Raw genomic sequence first — 19,766 nt, 5'->3', positions numbered from 1 at the left:
ATATGTGGCATGAAACACCATGTTCAGTTAGGGTATTATAGCGGGGCACGAGAGAGTGTACCACCATAAATGGATGAGGGAAGGTGATGGGGATGGCGATGTTGATGAAGACGATCACCGCAGCAGTGGTTCCCTCGGCGGCACTCTGAGGTCACTCGAAGAGAGGGGAGAGAGTCTCCCCCCTTAGGCTTACTCCTCCATGGACTGTCCCTTGATGGGGAGAGGTTCTCCCCTGTGGTGCTTGGCCGCCACGGCTCCGAAAGGAGCGAGAACCCCTCCGAGATTGAATCTCTCTAGCTGTTTCTCTCCTGTTTTCGCAATTATTTTCTCTCTAGATTGGTTTTTCATCGATAACAAGAGTTTTTGTTTCAAGGATGAGAGTATCTCATAATTTATTGGGGTTTCTCTATTTATAGGATTTTTTGGCATTGGAATCATGCAAAACGGAGTTACGAAGGGCCCACTAGCTAATAAGGCTCTTTGACCCCACCTCCGGGCACGCCGTGTTAGCTTGTGGCAAACAGGGAGCCCCCTCCTGTGGTTGTTCCAATGTTGCTCATATGTTCGAGAATAAAATACCAAAAATTTTCGGGGGATTCTGAGAACTTTCATTTTCTGCATAAAAAATGACACCATGATAATTCCGCTGAAAACAACGCGAGTCCGGGTTAGTTCGAATTAAGTCATAAAAGTGCATGGAAGCACATAGAAGTATTGTAAACATAGTTTAATATGGAACAATACTTCATAAATTATCAATACATTGGAGACATATCAGTACACCCCGTACGCGGCATGTGCCACCCTCCGAGAATAGTTGTGCGTGAAGGAGCCAATGGATTGTCCTCTAGCATGCGCCAGAACACTTGCAAACACGGAGTTAAGCCTTTAGGCAATGAATTGGCATCCGAAGCCCCCATTCCGGGTCCTGATACGACGATTCTCCATTCCCGCATAGATCTCCATGAGCTTTTGTTTCTTGTACCTCCTCTAGTCATATTTATTGTTGCCGACGTTGTTAGATAGCACATCTAATTATAATAAAAAAGATCATGCCATTGATGAATGAAATGCATAAAATTATATCACAAACAACTTAGTGCAACAAATTTATTAATTAATGACTATAAATACATGAACTAATTATTGTCAAACAAACTAGGAACTTTCAAGTAAGTATTACTCACTATATCATTAAAGTAGTGATCTAAGTGCTCTTATACAATGTTAACTTACAACGGGTACATGTATAATCATCTATGAAGACGAATTATTTGAAAATTAATAGTATGTATAATTTGATGTGCCACAACTATAGGTGATCAATCATAGTCCTTTTGATAAGTAAAAGTGTCGAACCCAACGAGGAGGAGAAGGAAATGATAGGGAGTTTCAGCAAGGTATCTTATGACAGTGATGTGAGTAACAATGATAGATAGTTTTGTAACAAGATAATTCATAACAAGTGACAAGTAAAAATAGTAGAAAGTTTGCATCAACATAGCCCAATTCTTTTTATTGCAAAGGACGGCCCTGAAAGTACTCTTATATGAAGCAAGCACTCCCGGTGACACATAGGAATTTCTGACTAGTCATGTTCAGCCTGTTGAGTTGATTTGTGTCCATTACTTTGATAACTCGATATGTGGGTGGAGCAGTGCTAAGTTGTTGTTCCTAATTGAACAAGCAACCCACTTATAATTACTCCCTCTTACAAGCATCCGCTACTACATAAGAAGAATTAAGATAAATCTAACCATAGCATGAAACGTGTGGATCCAAATCAACCCCTTATACTATGGTTTAAGCTTCTACCACTTTCGCAACCCACTACCTACTATGGTTTAAGCTTCTACCACTTTCGCAACCCACTACCTACTTATTACTCCACAATGCCTTCCCTTAAGCCATCAACATGGTGAAGTGTCATGTAGTTCATGTTCACACGGTACCACTAAGAGAAACAACAACATACATATCATCAAAATATCGAACGAATACAAACTTCACACGATTACTTATAACAAGATTTCTCCCATGTCACATCCCTGGATCCCTAACTAGGTTTTAGCATTGTGCTCACGTTTACATTCATTGCATTCAAGAACTTGAAATAAATTCAAAGCAAGTGGTGACACAAAACCCCAAAAACCCTAGCGACTTCTCAAAATTCAAGGAAATTCAAAACTTGTTAAAATCAATGAACCCAAAATGGCCTCAAGAAAAGTTCAACTTTTCTGATAATTCTTGAAAACAAATTATCAGGGAAGAAAACTATTTTCAAAACACATTTGGCATTTTATTTAAATTCAAAAAGCTCCTGAATTCAAACTTAAATTTGAATTCAAATATTTTCAAGTTTAAAAAATGTTGCAAACTTCAGGAGTAGTTGGGAATATTCCAACTATCACTCAGGGCTTTTCAAACCAATTTTTCAATTGCTTTTTTAAGCCAAAATAAATAGCAAATAAAATCAGCAAGTAAATTAGAAAACAGAAATAGCAGAAAAAGAAAAAAACCTAACCTACGCTCACCTGTGAGGCCCAGCCCACCAGGGGCAGGGTCGTCTTCTTTTTGTGCCTGCTGGCAGAGGAGAGATCGACCACGGTGGCCCCTCCACCTCCTGCTTCACCGTGGCGACCTCCGGTGCCCCCCAGGACAGTGCGACAATGGGGATGACTACCCCGAGCGCGTCCCTATCCATCCCTGCTCTCCATTCCTCCCCCTCGTCTCGGCTTTCTTCCTTTCTTCCTCTGCCGCCATTGACAGAGATCGAGCTCGAGCTGCCCAAGCCCTCTAGCCACAGGATAGTTCCTCCGAGTGCTCCTTTCTCCCCGCCTCGTCGACCTATCAGTGTAAGTTGAAGCATTCGACCTCCCCGAGCTCTGCTGCGCTGCATCGCCGTTGTCTTCAACCTCCGGCCGCTGGCAAGCTTCTCTTGATTCGACGTCCACAGCACCTACCCAAGCCGTCTGAGCTTCCCAACGCCTCCACCGTGAGCTTGCGCATGTTTCCCCTCTTCTTCCCCTCATTTTCCTGCACGCTAGCCACTAGACCGACTAGCCTGAGCTCCGGCTGCCGCCTCAGCTCGTCGCCGGTGACCTCCGCAGTCTTTCCTGAAGCCCGTAATGGATGAGGCCGAGCTTGGGGATCCTCCCAATGCTCTCGGCACTCGATCCCGAGCACCACAGCGATCTCTAGCGTCTCTCCGGTGAAGATCTGCCGCGGATCTAGTCGCCGCCGGTCAGTCTACGGCAGGGGATGACCTGGCCGCACTAATCCACAAGTTTAACGATAAACAGACTCTGACAGTGGGCCCCAGTCTCGAGTCAAACTCACTTAGGGCTGGTCAGCGCGGGATTAGCCCTGTGGCGCTGACCAGTGGCCCCCACCTGTCAGGTTTGACCTGACCAGGTCAGCCGACAGCTGACGCCATGCTGACGTGGGCCTGATGCAATAAATAGCTTTTATGTTATAAAAGAATTCCAGAAAATGCCCAAAACTTCTAAAAATCATAGAAAATAATCTGTAACTCCAACGAAAATAATTTATATATGAAAAAGTACCAGAAAAATCCTAGGAATCTGATTTTGATATTTTCAAACATGTTTGAAAATGTTAACATCACCAAACAGATTAAATAATGATTGGGATAACTTTATTAAATAATATAGATTTCGAATTTGAAATCCATTTGAATTCCACTTCAAATATTATGACCAAGCCATGATCAAGAACAACCAGCAACCCAACATACCATCATTTTGCATGCTAAAACAAGATTACCTGAGCATGAGGTCGAATCAATTAAAAGGGTATTTGAAAATACCTTGTTCGAAGTGATAATTGAATCTTGATTCAAAACAACTTCAACTTAAGGAATGGTAGTCACATTAGCCTACCACCTTTCACTTTCATGCCATGATCATTCATGATCTTGTTGCATATGATTCTTATTGATTGTTATTGTTCTTACCGGTAGGCCCCGCTCCTCCGTATTCCACTGAATATCCGACTGACGGATATTGTCCCTCTGCTGAGCAACAAGGCAAGCAACCATTTTGATCATCCCAATAAATCCCATGTTCTCGCTCCTGCACTTACTTATTGCATTAGGATCAAATGCTTCAAATGCGTTTGCCACGTTAGTTGAACCCACTTCCTTTGCATGACCTGTCTTTGTCACAGTAAATAGCTGAACCTTGCAACCTAGTATACCTGGTAGATGTTTGACCCATGATGTGCCTTATCCTTCTATGCATGCTATGCTTAGAGTTGTGTATGGTCTGTCATCTAGGTGATGAACAGAATTGTGAGAATGTGTTCAGTAAGTAAAGGTTGTGTGTTGAACCTGATTTGGTAAAGGTACCGGTGAAAGGCTATGTAGGAGTACATGGCAGGTTGTTTCATTGGAACCGTCCTTAGGAACTGAGTTCCGTGTATGTAATCCAAGACGAGATACTACCACATGTTGGGCCGTGAAATCTGATCCCGCTCAACTTATTAACCGCCTAGTACTCGGTCCAGGAGTTGCAAGTAGTTTCTGGTGTTTATAGTCATGATGGAGGCCGTGCGTAGTGCTGACCTGAGAGGTGGGCTATGATGCGGCAGGCAGTGGAACGGTGTACCAAGTGGCACCCAGATGATGGGCTTGGGAACCCTGCGCACATCGTTTGGGGCCGTGGCGGAAACCTCGGCAGGATTTCCGTGCGGGTTACCCTCAGATAGGCGATAGACTTGGACTAAGTATTAGCGTGGTTAACGGTCGTGACCGACTCCCTCGTTGGGATTCTGCTTGAAGGTTGCCGAGGTGCATTACGTGCACATGGCGAGAGCGTGTGTGAAGAAGTACACCCCTGCAGGGTTATGATCTATTCGAATAGTTGCGTTCGCGGATATGGACTACTTGGAGACATATGTTGTTCATAGATAACTATAATGGCTACTCATAAAATTGTCAAGATAAGCGTGAGTGTCATGGACGGCATTTCCATATGGAGACGGAATGATTCCACGATGGAGTATTGTTGTGGTGTTAGTGGAGTCGTGTGCGAGAAATCAAGTTGTCCAAATTATTTAGAAATGCAAGTTGTCTAGCCACGAGTCAAATGCTGGCTTTCCGCATGAAACCCCACAATTCCTTATTGATACATTGCATGCGTAGATAGTTTATCCTAAAGGCTTGCTGAGTACTTTTGTTCTCACGTTTGCTTAATAAATTGTTGCAAAGGTTGTTAATGACCCTAATGGAGGGTTCTACCCAGACATCGACCACGACGAGTAGCTGGTATCCCAGGTACGATCTGGCCCTAGGGTGGGTGTGTAGATAGTCAGGCCATGTGCCTTTGTCTTCCTTCTGTCTGTACTCAAACAGCTTTACTCTTCCGCTGGTTTGTAAGAATTGTGTGTATGACTTGTGATGATGGGTCGTGAGACCCCTACCTTGTAATATTATGTGTGTGGCTCTTCCCAGCCTTCTAAATAAAGTTTGTATGTTTATGGTTATGTTGTGATGCCATCGATGTATCTATACATATCGGTATGCCATGCGTACGTGTGTTGTACTTGATATGTATGGGGTTAGATTACCTAGCCGTAGGCTTTAGTAGCATTCCTTACAGGGAAACGCCCCTTTGTGATGCAACGAGCCATGGTAGTTCGCTACTGCTCCGGACACATTGGTTGACCGGCATGTGTCCTTCTTAGATGATGTGTCTGTCCCCGTTGGGGAAATGTCACACAATGTAATGGAGTCCTTGTAGCTTGCTACGACTCGTCTACATTCGCTGGTGACCGACACCTGCTTTGTTGGGTCATGTATGCCTGTCCCTGTGCGGAACTGCCGCTTTGGTTTATGACTAGACATGTCGATCCGGGTTCTTTGTCATTGGATTGCTAGCGTCACAATTGCATACGCGAGTCAAAAGGCGCAAACGGTCCCGGCTAAGGTAAGGCTGCAGCCGTGGGGATAACCGTGCGTGAGACCGCAAAGAGATGTGATGTGTTACAGTCCGGATTCCTATGGCTTAGGATCGGGGTCCCGACATCCCATGTCATATGGAACAAAAGTAACTGCTCACACAACATCAACATGTTCAAGAGCAGAGGTGTAATAATCATAATTATGGATCTGAACATAATATCTTCCACCAAGTAAACAAATTAGCATCAACAACAAGATGTAATCAACACTACTAGTAACCCACACGTATCAATCTCAGGTTTTGGGGAAAATATTGAATATCAGAGATGAGAGTTTGAAATAAGATGGTTCTTTTGCATATGTTGATGAAGACTTGTCCTCCCATGAAGGGCCTGTTCCCAGGTTTACCCGGCAGAATCAGTGTCAGAGAAAAAAGGGCCTTTGCCCAGGTTTCCACCTCAAGAAGGCGGCGCTTTGTCCCAAAAGTCTCTCCTCTATTTTATCTTGATCAAATCACACATTATAGGAAAAGAAGGGGGCCATGGGACCTCTTGAGCCCCCACAAGCTAATAGGGCATGCCTAGGCGGGTGGGTGCACCCTGTCCGCTTGTGGCCACCAGGTGGCTCCCCTGTGGTATATTTTTGGCCCAATAATTCTTATATATTCCATAAAAAATTCCATGGAGTTTCAGATCATTTGAAGTCCTGTGATTTTCAGCCAATTTTCTTGGATCTTAGGTCCAGAATTCCAGTCTCCGACAATTTTTATCTTTGAGATGTACCTTGTAAATTCAAGGACAAAATGCAATAGAATTGCATCATAATGTGTAATAATGGACAAGAATAACATGGGTATCAATAATAATTCATGATGCAAAATAGACGTATCAACTCCCCCAAGCTTAGAGCTCGATTGTCCTTAAGCGAAAGCCAAATTCGATAATAATGACTACATAATTTGAGAAAGAGGCATCGATAAAAATAGAATACGTACATGAGAGCATCATGAATATTAACGTAGAAACAAGTTTTTCATCATATAGCTTCTCATAAACAAGTAACAATCTATCCACAATTATTCAAATATGAAGCATAAGCTATATTGACAATCGACAAACTATGTTCTTACTCATTGTGACAATCATATTTTAGAGAAGACTCTATGGAATAGCTTTCAATTTTAGAAAGCTCGCATATTAATATACCATATATTGTATTATTATTGCTCACACTCATTACATATTTTTGGAGCTAATGTTTCCATCGGATAGATAGGAAGATAGGGGCTTTATTGTTTTTTCCACCCAAGTCATTTACCTAAAGGATAATGTCAACAATACTGATGTCGGGACCCCGATCCTAAGCCATAGGAATGTAGCCTATAACACATCGCATCCCTTTGTGGTCTCACGCACGGTTAACTCCACGGCTGCAGCCTTACCTTAGCCGGGACCGTTTGCGTCTTTTGACTCACGTATGCGATAGTGTCGCTAGCAATCCAATGTCAAAGAACCCGGATCGACATGTCTAGTCATGAACCAAAGTGGCAGTACCGCACAAGGACAGGCATACATGACCCAACAAAGCAGGTGTCGGTCATCGGAGAATGTAGACGAGTCGTAGCAAGCTACAAGGACTCCATTACATCGCGTGACATTTCCCCAAAGGGGACAGACACAGCAGCTAAGAAGGACACATGCCGGTCAACCAATTTGTCCGGAGCAGTAGCGAACTACCAAGGCTCGTTGGATCACAAAGGGCATTTCCTTGTAAGGAGTGCTACTAAATTTCACGACTAGGTATTCGAACCCCATACATACCAAGTAAGACACACGTACGCATGGCATACCGATATGTATAGATACATCGATGGCATCACAACATAACCATAAACATACAAGCTTTCTTTAAGAGGCTCGGAAGAGCCACACACATAATATTACACATTAAGGGTCTCACGACCCATAATAGTAGTCATACAATACAAGCCAGCGGAAGAGTTATAAACTGTCTGGGTACAGACAGGGCAACTAGAAGGCACATGGCCTGACTATACTACAGAGCCGACGTAGGGCGAGATCGTAGCTGGGACACCAGCTACTCGTCGTCATCAATGTCTACGAAGAACCCTCCATTAGCGTTATTAGCAACCTCTGCAACATTTATTAAGCAAACATGAGTACGAAGGTACTCAGCAAGACTTTAGGAGAACTAACTACTCATGCAAGGTATCAAAAGGTATTGTGGGGTTTCATGCGGGAAGCCAGCATTTGACTCGTGGCTAGACAACTTGCACTTTGAAATTAGTTTTGACAACTTGATTTCTCGCACACGAGTCCACTAACACCACAACAATACACTATCGTGGAATCATTCCGTCTCCATACGGAAATGCCGTCCACGACACTCACGCTTATCTTGACAATTTTATGAGTAACCATTGAAGTTATCTATGAACAACATATGTCTCCAAGTAGTCCATATCCGCGGACGCGGCTATTCGAATAGATCATAACCCTGCAGGGGTGTACTTCGTCACACACGCTCTCTCCACTTATCGCCATGTGCATGTCATGCACCTCGGCAACCTTCAAGCGGAAGCCCAGCGAGGGAGTCGGCCACGACCGTTAACCACACTAGTACCTAGTCCAGGTTTATTGCCTATCTGAGAGTAACCCGTACGGAAGTCCGACCGGGGTTTCCGCCATGGCCTCAAACGATGTGCACAGGGTTCCCAAGCCCACCATCCGGGTGCCACTTGGTACACTGTGCCACTGCCTACCGCATCAAGGCCCACCTCTCAGGTCAGCACCATGCACGGCCTCCAGCATTACTATAAACACCAGAAACTACTTGCAACTCCTGGACCGAGTACTACGCGATTAATAGGCCGAGTGGGGTCATATTTCAGGGCCCAGCATGTGGTAGTGTCTAGTCTTGGATGACATACACGAAACTCAGTTCCTAAGGACGGTTCCAATGAAACAACCCGCCATGTACTCCTACACAGCCTTTCACCGGTACCTTTACCAAATCAAGTTCAACACACAACCTTTGCTCATCAAACACATTTCACAATTCTGTTCATCTCCCAGATGACAGACCATACACAACTCTAAGCATAGCATGCATAGCAGGATAAGGCACATCATAGCTCAAGCTACTACCAGGTATGCTAGGTTGCAAGGTTTGGCTATTTACTGTGACAAGGTTAAGTCATGCAAAGGAAGTGGGTTCAACTATCGTGGCAAAAGCAGTTGAAGCATCTGATCTGAAATGCAATAAATAGGTGCAGGAGCAAGGACATGGGATTTATCGGGATGATCAAAAGGGTTGCTTGCCTTGTTGCTCAGAGGAGGAACGATATCCGTCAGACGGATATTCGGTGGAATCCGGGGGTGCGGAGCCTACCGAAAAAAATGGCAACATTCAATAACAATCATATGCACTCAAAATGATGCATGAGCATAGCATGAGAATGCAAGGTGATAAGTTATTATTTTCAACATGTATTAGGTTTAGAGTTGATTTGAATCACATTCGAATAGCAATTCAAACGGGGTATTCTCGGATACCGGTTTAATTGATTCGACCTGATGCTCAGATCAACTTGATGTTAACATGCATGAAATGTCATGTTATGATACTGATTTGTATTTAGGGCAGTGTATGATCATTGCATATATAATGAAATTTGAATATTTTTGCAAATTCCATTTATAAAGTGACTAAAAGAATTGAATTATTCCTTATTTCACAATTTAGGGTTCTTTAACTTTTTCAAACATGGTTGAAAATAGCATAATCAGAATCCTTGAATTTTTCTGATGCTTTTTCATATATAAATTATTTTCATTGGAGTTACAAATTAATTTTTATGATTTTTACAAATTTTAGCAATTTCCTGAATTAGTTTTAAACTGGAAATTCTATTTATTGCCTCAGGCTGACGTCAGCAGGTCAGCCGACCTGTTTAGGTCAAACCTGACAGGGGGGCCCCACTAGTCAGCCTCTCTGGGACTAATCCCGCGCTGACCAACCCCTAATTGGGGTTTGACCAGGCGTGGGGCCCTCTGGCAGCGACTGAGGGGAGGGCGATTACGCCCTAATGGTCGGCCACGTCGACGCCCACCCGAGGGTGGTCGCCGGCGACCAGACCCGCGGCAGAGGGCTCGCCGGAGGCGACCTAGACGGCGCTGCATAGCACCAAAACGCACGTAGTTGGCAGCTACAACATGCTCGCGAAGTGGCCGATCTGGCAGGACCATCTGGGGAGGCTAGGGTCGTCGGAAGAGGCGTCGGCGACGAGCCGGAGCGGCGGCCGAAGCTCGGCCTTCTATACGGGGCGGTTCTAGGGCACGGGGAGGCAGCTGGAGGGCTCAACACGCTCCTGCAGGCTCCAGGAGCTCGAATCCTAGCTCGGGCGCGTGGATCAGCCATCACAGCGTCGGCAGCGACATGGCCGGCGGCGAGAAGCTCTCGGCCTTGGTGGGGAACTAGGATACGATGCACGGGAGAGCGTGGGGCGAGAGGGGAAACGACGACGAGCTCACGGTGGTTCCGATGGTGCTGAAGAGGGGCTCGGGGATGCGCCGGAGGAAGCGAATCGACGGGAGAGGTCCGGTGGCCGGAGGTGGAAGACGACGGTGTTGCGGGCGTTGCAGGGCTCGAGGAAGCTTCGACTTCTGCAGAGATGACCAGGGCGACGGGGCGGAGCTAATGGCGTGCTCTGGGAGGGGATCCTATGGCCAGGGGCACGGGCAGCTCGAGCTCGAGCTCGGCTCTAATGGCGGCAGCAAGGAGGAGGAGGAGATCCGGGAGGAGGAGCAGAACCGAGGCGGGGAATGGATAGGGGAGGCTCTGGGGAGCTTATCCCCGTCGTCGCCAGCCCGAGGCGGCGGCCAGGCAGGCACGCAGGTGCGTGGCCACGCCGGAGGAGGCGGCGGCCACCTCCTGCTGCCTACTGGCGCGCGGGAGGGGACGAGCGGGGAGATGGGCCGGGCCAGGCTTAGGTGACAGGTAAGGTTTTTCCAAATTTTTTCTGTTTTTGTTTTTCTGTTTTGCTAATTATTGTTTTGCTAATTATTTCAGCTCCAAAACAAAAAGTAAAAACTATTTTAGACCTCCTGAAATATTTGTTATAATATCCCCAACCATTTCCAAGGTTTTCAACATTTTTGGAAAATTATAGTTTCTGATTTCAATTTTTAAATTTGAAACCAGTGGCTTTTGCATTAATTTAAAAAGCTTAAGGTGTCAAGGAAATAGTTTTCTCCAATGCTCATTTACTTTCATGATTTATCAGAAAGTTTGAACATTTCTTGAGGCCATTTTGGGTTCATTGATTTTGAACTAGTTTGAGATTTCCTTTAATTGAAATGGTGGCTAGGGTTTTGAGTATTTCCTTTGCCACTTTGTTGTTTTTGTTGAAACTTCTTAGATGCAAATGCAAACAAGACATGAGCGCAATGCTATCTTGCTTAAGGGTTAGGGATGTGACAACTCACCCCCACTCAAAAGAATCTCGTCCCAAGATTTAGAAGTCGTCGGGAATAACGCAGGATACTCAAGTCGGAGACGATCCTCTCTTTTCCAAGTTGCCTCCTTTTCAGAATGATTTGACGATTGAACTTTAAGAAACTTGAGGTTTCGACGTCGAGTGGTACGCTCAGCTTGATCAAGAATACGCACGGGGTATTCTCGGTAAGAAAGGTTATCTTGTAGATCAAGCGTTTCGTGGTCCACTTCACGGATAGGATCCGAAAAGCAACGCCTGAGTTGCGAGACGTGGAAAACATCATGAACCTTGGAAAGATGCGGAGGAAGTTCCAACTGGTAGGCAACTTCTCCTCGTTTGGCAAGAATGCAAAAAGGACCAATGTAACGAGGAGCCAATTTGCCCTTGATACCGAATCGATGGGTACCCTTCAAAGGTGTAACCCGAAGGTAAGCCTTCTCGTCAACTTCAAAGGTCACAGCCTTATGATGACGATCATATGGGCTCTTTTGACGAGACTGGGCTGTTTTCAACTTTTCACGAATAATGCGAACGTGCTCTTCTGCATCCTGGATCATGTCCGGGCCAAAGAGTTGCCTCTCTCCGGTTTCTGACCAATTAAGAGGGGTTCGACATCTTCGTCCATAGAGAACTTCAAAAGGGGCTTTGCCCAAGCTTGATTGATAACTATTGTTATAAGCGAATTCGGCGAATGGAAGGCACTTCTCCCAATTCATACCGAACGAAATAACACAGGCTCGGAGCATATCTTCTAAGATTTGATTCACTCTTTCTACTTGACCACTTGATTGAGGATGGTAAGCAGTGCTAAAAGATAAGTGAGTCCCCATGGCATTCTGAAAACTTTCCCAGAAGCGAGAAGTAAAGATACTTCCACGGTCCGAGTTAATTTCCAGGGGAACACCATGAAGAGACACTATTCGAGAGATATATAACTCTACTAGCTGGCTAGCTGTTATATTCTCACGAACAGGAAGAAAATGAGCCACTTTGGAAAGACGGTCAATGACCAAAAAGATAGCATTATTCCCTTTCTTGGTCTTGGGAAATCCGGTAATGAAATCCATGCTAACTTTATCCCATTTCCATTCAGGAATAGCTAAAGGTTGAAGGGTGCTAGCAGGCCTTTGATGTTCTACCTTAACTCGGCGACAAACGTCGCAGTTAGCAACAAACTCAGCAATTTCTCTCTTCATCCTAGTCCACCAGAACCTCTGGCGTAGGTCCTGATACATCTTAGTACTACCGGGATGAATGGTGAGAGGAGAATCATGAGCCTCCTTAAGGATTAACTGCCTTAGATGTGGGTTCTTAGGAACCACTAAACGATTCTGTAAGAACACAACACCTTGATCATTCGTGGAAAATTCTTTAGCATTTCCGCAAAAAATATTCTCCTTGATCCGTGATATACCCTTGTCACGCTTTTGGCGAGTTATAATTTGATCCTTAAGAGTAGGCTTCGCCACCAGGGTAGAAAGGAATCCTTGAGGAACAATATGAAGATTCAACTTCCGAAAGTCCTCATGGAGATGTGGTTGACCTTGTTGTAGCATCAAATTGTTACAATAAGATTTACGACTTAGTGCATCGGCCATAACATTGGCCTTCCCCGGGGTGTAAGTTATCCCTAAGTCGTAATCCGAGATCAACTCAACCCACCGTCTTTGCCTGAGATTCAAATCCGGCTGGGTGAAGATATATTTCAGACTTTGGTGATCAGTGAATATTTCGCAACGATTACCCAAAAGGTAATGTCGCCAGGTTTTTAGTGCATGGACCACAGCTGCAAGCTCAAGGTCATGTGTGGGATAATTATCCTCATGTGGACGCAGCTGTCGAGATGCGTATGCGATCACATGACGATCTTGCATGAGAATGCAACCTAATCCTTGTTGCGAGGCGTCGCAATAGATAACAAAGTCCTTAGAAAAATCTGGTGGTAGTAACACAAGTGCGGAAGTCAGGCGTCTTTTCAGTTCCTGAAAACTATGCTCACACGGTGGTGTCCACTCGAACTTTTTATCCTTCTTGAGGAGTTCAGTTAGAGGCTTTGCAACCTTGGAGAAATTCTCGACGAAGTGGCGACAATAGCTCGCTAGACCAAGAAAACTCCTAACTTGCTTAACCGATTCAGGTTGAGTCCAATCAAGGACAGCTTGAACTCTCTCGGGATTGAAAGCAATACCCTTACCAGAGATTACGTGGCCTAGATAGGTCACTTCTGGTAACCAGAATTCACACTTTGATAATTTGGCATAAAGGCGATGCTCTCGAAGTTTCATCAATACCAGCCTTAGATGCTCGGCATGTTCTTGTTCATTCTTTGAGTAGATGAGAATATCATCGAGGTATACTACGATGAATTTATCCAAATACTCCATAAAGATTGAATTCATCAGCCGAGAGAAGGTGGCTGGGGCATTGGTTAAACCGAAGGACATAACGGTGTACTCATATTGGCCATAACGAGTAACAAAAGCCGTTTTTGGAATGTCCCCGTTCTTGATCTTGATTTGATGGTATCCCAACCTCAAATCCATTTTGGAGAAGACTGAGGATCCAGCGAGCTGATCGTACAGGTCGTTGATCCTGGGGAGCGGATACTTGTTCTTAATGGTGACCAGATTAACTGGTCGGTAATCTACAACCATCCGATCCGTTCCGTCTTTCCTCTTGACGAAGAGGACGGGGCAAGCCCAAGGAGAAGAGCTAGGACGAATGAAACCCTTGTTCAAGGCCTCATCTAATTGCTTCTTAAGTTCGGCTAGCTCCAGGGGTGCCATCTTATAAGGTCTTCTGGCTATTGGAACAGTTCCCGGAACAAGATCTATCACAAACTCTACATCCCTGTCAGGTGGAATTCCTGGCAGTTCCTCTGGAAAAACATCCGGGAAGTCACGGACTACCAGAATGTCTTCAAGTTCCGGAAGGGGGTTGGCATTTAGGGAATAGAGTTGGCATTTGGCAGCTCGAGTAGAGACATTTACTATCTCACCCGAGGGATGGGTAAGCTGGACATTTCTAGAATGAGTATCAATCTTGGCATAGTGAGCTGACATCCAGTCCATGCCCAAGATGATATTAATATCCGAAGATTTCAATGCTATCAATGAGGCTAGAAAAACTAGCCCATCTACTAGAATTTCATTGTCATAGGTTATCCTAGAGGTTTGCCATTTACTACCAGGGGTTTGGACAACCAATGGGATTGGCATATCACAAAATGACATGTTATGCAACTGTGCATAACTTTCTGAAATGAAGGAATGAGAAGACCCAGTGTCAAAGAGAACGGATGCTGGGTGATGATTAACAAGAAGCATACCCAGCATGACGTCGGGATCCTGTGCGGCTTCTTCTGCTGACACATAGTTCACACGGCCACGTGCAGGAGTTGGCTTTACATAATAAGCTTTGCCCGACATGGCCTGCCCGACGGACTTTCCGGGTTGCTTGGCACCCACATTCTGAGGACACTCACGGGAATAATGCCCTGGTTCTCCACACTTATAGCATATCACCTGGTTGGCACGTGGTGCAGCATTGCTAGCTGGACCACCATAAGCTTTTGCTGGAGGGTTGGCCTGATTCGTTTGAGGCGCCACGTAGGATGGCCTCGGAGTGTATCTTGGCGGCAGAGAACTGTTTGGAACCCACAGCCTGCGTTTTGGAAACGCGGAACCAGAAGATGAGCCAAAGTCACGGGAGTGCTTCCTTGTGGCTTCGAAGTCAGTATGACCAGTCTCCGCACTGATCGCTTTGTTGACCAGGGCTTGAAAACTTGCACACTCATGGAGGCGCAGGTCTCGACGGAGCTCAGGGCTCAGACCCTTACGGAATCTTGCTTGCTTCTTGGCGTCAGTAGACACCTCCTCTGTTGCATAGCGGGCGAGGTTACCGAACTCGCGGCTATAGGCATCCACAAACAACTTGCCCTGAGTGAAGGCACAGAACTCCTCTCTCTTTCTGTCCATCAGGCCCTCTGGAATATGGTGTAGACGAAAAGATGCGCTGAAGTCTGCCCATGTGGCCACTGGTTCAGCGGGACGCATAGCTTCAAAATTCTCCCACCACAGATTGGCGGGTCCCTCCAGGAAATACGTCGCGAAGGTCACCTTGTCGGCCTGAGACACATTCGCCGAGCGAATCTTTTGTGAGATGCTGCACAGCCAGTCATCGACGTCGAGGGGATCGACGGAATGATGAAACTTTGGAGGATTCAGCTTCACAAATTCATTGAGGGACACTGCAGCGTTCCTAGGCTGTCGAGCCGTATTCTGCTCAATACGCTCTAGTAGTCGATTGGTCTCCCTTTTGTTTCTTTCTGCCTCAAGCATCACTTCCACCAGAGAAGGTGGGTGAGGAAGGTCTTCCTGCGACGCTTGACTTCCCTCGCCTTGCTCATGAGCAGGGGCACGGTTCAACCTTGTGAACACCATCCTGACAAACAAACTCATAGCTTAGACCAATATCATATCAATACTAGCTATGGATTAAGAATGTACTGAACACACGGAATGCGGAAATGAATATCCGAACAACATGGTAACAAGCAACTGCTATATATACACCATGGTTCATACACACCCTTACATAGTTCAGTACAAACTTACTCGAAGAGCAAACTACTGAAATGGTGGAACTACTCATCAGAGGCTTACAAGCTTCCTATACATTATTTATCTAGGCCTCCGGAATTCATTTCACATTACTACCATACTTCACAAGTCACGCAGGACTGTGAATGTACGGCTACTACCATACTATCCTTCCGCTCACAGCTCTGGCATCCGCATAGAACATCTCATAGAGATTACCTCCATGACCTGGAAGCTCAACCTGCGGATCAGGAAACACTCTATCCTGAGATCCCTGGGATCCATAAGGACACGGATGTGGCCTTGGTCCCCTGACTGGTGGTAAGAGGGTCCCCGAAGAGGTGTGACTCCTCCTATAGCTGGCCAGTCAACGTGAGCCGGAAGATGGGTCCTAACAGGGTTCAGCATCTCCATCTCTCCATACCCTGTCTGGACTACCGGTGCCAGCTGCGTCAAAATTGTCCATAGACGGGCACGGGTAGCATAAAGCTCCATGCGGAGAGCACGAGCATCCCTGTCTCTGTTCTCTAGCATCTCAACAGTGGACTGCAGAAGTGGATCCTCCATAGAAGAATCAAAATAAACTCCACTGAGGTATCCCTCTTCACCAGACTGAGAGGCCGGAACATAGCAGAACTCTGAATTCTGCAGCAGTGCATGTCTCGCTCTCATAATAGTCAGCATTGAATAGGCAGCATCCTGTACTGCCATGTCAACGGTGACCCCCAACCCATAGGACCAATGGATTGGCTTCTCCGCTCCAGGGTAGTCTGGGAATACCCTAACAGTGCAGATGTACTGGCTCTGGTTGAAGTCTCGGTACTGTTCCTCTACCGTGTACTCGGGGTACCAGCGGTAACCGCACAACGACATCACCCTGACCAGCATGGCCGTATGACCCGGCACATCAATGCACCTGGTCAAACGTACCACCTGACGAGAAGGACGGCCAGGCATCTGTAAATAGAGAGTAATGCAAAAACATTAGAGCTCCGAATGCAAAATTGGGCAGCATCACGGCTATAAATGCTCAAAAACAAATTTTGAGACAACCCAAAATGAAATAGCGTCACCACTCAACTATCAAGTTCAACTCTCTGATCATCAAACTTACTTCCTGCTTCCTAGGGATAAAAGAAACCCAATATCTCTCGACCCGTAGTCCTATAAGCTACCGATCGGAAACACGAGCCTAGGAGAAGATGAGAAATCTAGTCCTTAATTCCCGCGGAAAAGACGAGGATGACCAGGATAGAATATCTTGAGAAGAGAACAAGAGTGTTACGTTCCCTTCCACAAATAATTCCCTTATATATAACTAAGAAATTCTAGACTCAACATCGACCAGTTTGGCTTAGTAATCCTACAGTCAGTCAGGCTCTGATACCAACGCTGTCGGGACCCCGATCCTAAGCCATAGGAATCTAGCCTGTAACACATCGCATCCCTTTGTGGTCTCACGCACGGTTAACTCCACGGCTGCAGCCTTACCTTAGCCGGGACCAATGTCAAAGAACCCGGATCGACATGTCTAGTCATGAACCAAAGTGGCAGTACCGCACAAGGACAGGCATACATGACCCAACAAAGCAGGTGTCGGTCATCGGCGAATGTAGACGAGTCGTAGCAAGCTACAAGGACTCCATTACATCGCGTGACATTTCCCCAAAGGGGACAGACACAACAGCTAAGAAGGACACATGCCGGTCAACCAATGTGTCCGGAGCAGTAGCGAACTACCAAGGCTCGTTGCATCACAAAGGGGCATTTCCTTGTAAGGAGTGCTACTAAATTTCACGACTAGGTATTCGAACCCCATACATACCAAGTAAGACACACGTACGCATGGCATACCGATATGTATAGATACATCGATGGCATCACAACATAACCATAAACATACATGCTTTATTTAAGAGGCTCGGAAGAGCCACACACATAATATTACACATTAAGGGTCTCACGACCCATAATAATTCCCATGCCCTAGGGCCTCCGCTCTCTCCCGTTCTTCCCCGTTCGTAGTTCTGGGGGCGCCTGGCGAAGAAGAAGGTTGAGATCCTATCTACTTATCCTTCCTCTCTTGATGGATGAAGAAGGAGGAGACGTCATCGAGCCGCATGTGTGCTTAACGTGGAGGTGTTGTCCGTTCGATGCTAGATCGGTTCAGATCGTGATTGAATCATGTAAAATACGACTACATTAACTACGTTATATACACTTCCGCTTAGCGATATACAAGGGTATGTATATGCACTCCCCCTCTTGTAGATGTTGATCTCCATAGATCAATCTTGGTGAGCGTCAGATTTTTTTCGTTTCCCATGCGACATTCCCCAACAGTGGTATTAGAGCTAGGTCTATGCGTACATAACATGCACAAGTAAAACACAAAAGAGTGTGTGAGCATTGATTTTCATATTGCTTACTTCCTTATTCTTATTTTGATTCGGCGGTATTGTGGGATGAAGCGGCCCGGACCAACCTTACTCGTCCACGTACGAGAGACCGGTTCCATCGACCGACATGCAACTTGTTGCATAAAAGTGGCTGGCGGGTGTGTGTCTCGCCCACTTTAGTTGAACCGGATTCGACAGAGGCGGTCCATATAGAAGGTTATGTAGCAACTTGAATATCACCGTTGTTGTTTTGCGTAGTTAAGAATGGTTCTTGCTAGTCACCCGTAGAAGTGACGTAAAACATGAAGCAACAAAGTAGATGTCGTCTAACTTGTTTTTGTAGGGTATGTTGTGATATGATATGGCCAAAGACATGATGAGATATATATGATGTATGACATGATCATGTTTTTTAATATATTATCATGACCTGCATGTTGATGAGTACGACAACCGGCCGGAGCCATAGGATTATCTTTAATTATTTGTGCCTTTTTGCTTTACTTGATCACTATAAGTTAGCAATAATGGTAGAAGCATAGTTGGCGCGACAACCTCAATGGACAGACGATGATGGAGATCATGGTTTCATGCCGGTGATGACGGAGATCATGCCCGTTATTTGGAGATGGGGATCAAAAGCACAAGATAATGTCCATATCATGTCACTATTTTTATTTGCATGTGATGTTAATCCTTTTATGCATCTTATTTTGCTGAGGACGATGGTAGCACTATAAGATGATCCCTCACTAAAACTTCAATATAAAATTGTGTTCTCCCCAAGTCTGCACAATTGCGAAGGTTCGTCATTTCGAGGCACCACGTGATGATCGGGTGCGATAGACTCTATGTTCGCATACAACGGGTGTAAGCCAGTTTGGCACATGCAGAACACTTGGGTTAAACTTGACAAGCCTAGCTTGTATAGACATGGCACCGAAAGGTCGAACATGAGTCATATAGTAGATATGATCAACATGGAGATGTTCACCATGGAAACCACCTCATCTCGTGTGATGATCGGACTTGGGTTGGTGGATTTGGATCATGTTACACTCGAACAGCCTGAGGGATGTTGATTTGAGTGGGAGTTCTTAAGTAATATTATTAACTGAACTCATTATCATGAACATAGTCTAAGTTGTATTTGCAAAGTATGTTGTAGAAAAATAGATCGCGCTGCAACTCCTCTGTATTTTTGATGCGTTCCTAGAGAAAACTAAGTTGAAAGATGATAGTAGAAATTATGTGGGTTGGGTCCGCAAACTTAGGATTGTCCTCATTGCTGCACAGAAGGCTTATGTCCTTGATGCACCGCTTGG

Source organism: Hordeum vulgare, chromosome 5H (genome assembly GCF_904849725.1).
Source record: "Hordeum vulgare subsp. vulgare chromosome 5H, MorexV3_pseudomolecules_assembly, whole genome shotgun sequence".
Lineage (NCBI taxonomy): Eukaryota > Viridiplantae > Streptophyta > Magnoliopsida > Poales > Poaceae > Hordeum > Hordeum vulgare.
This window is presented reverse-complemented; position numbering follows the sequence as displayed.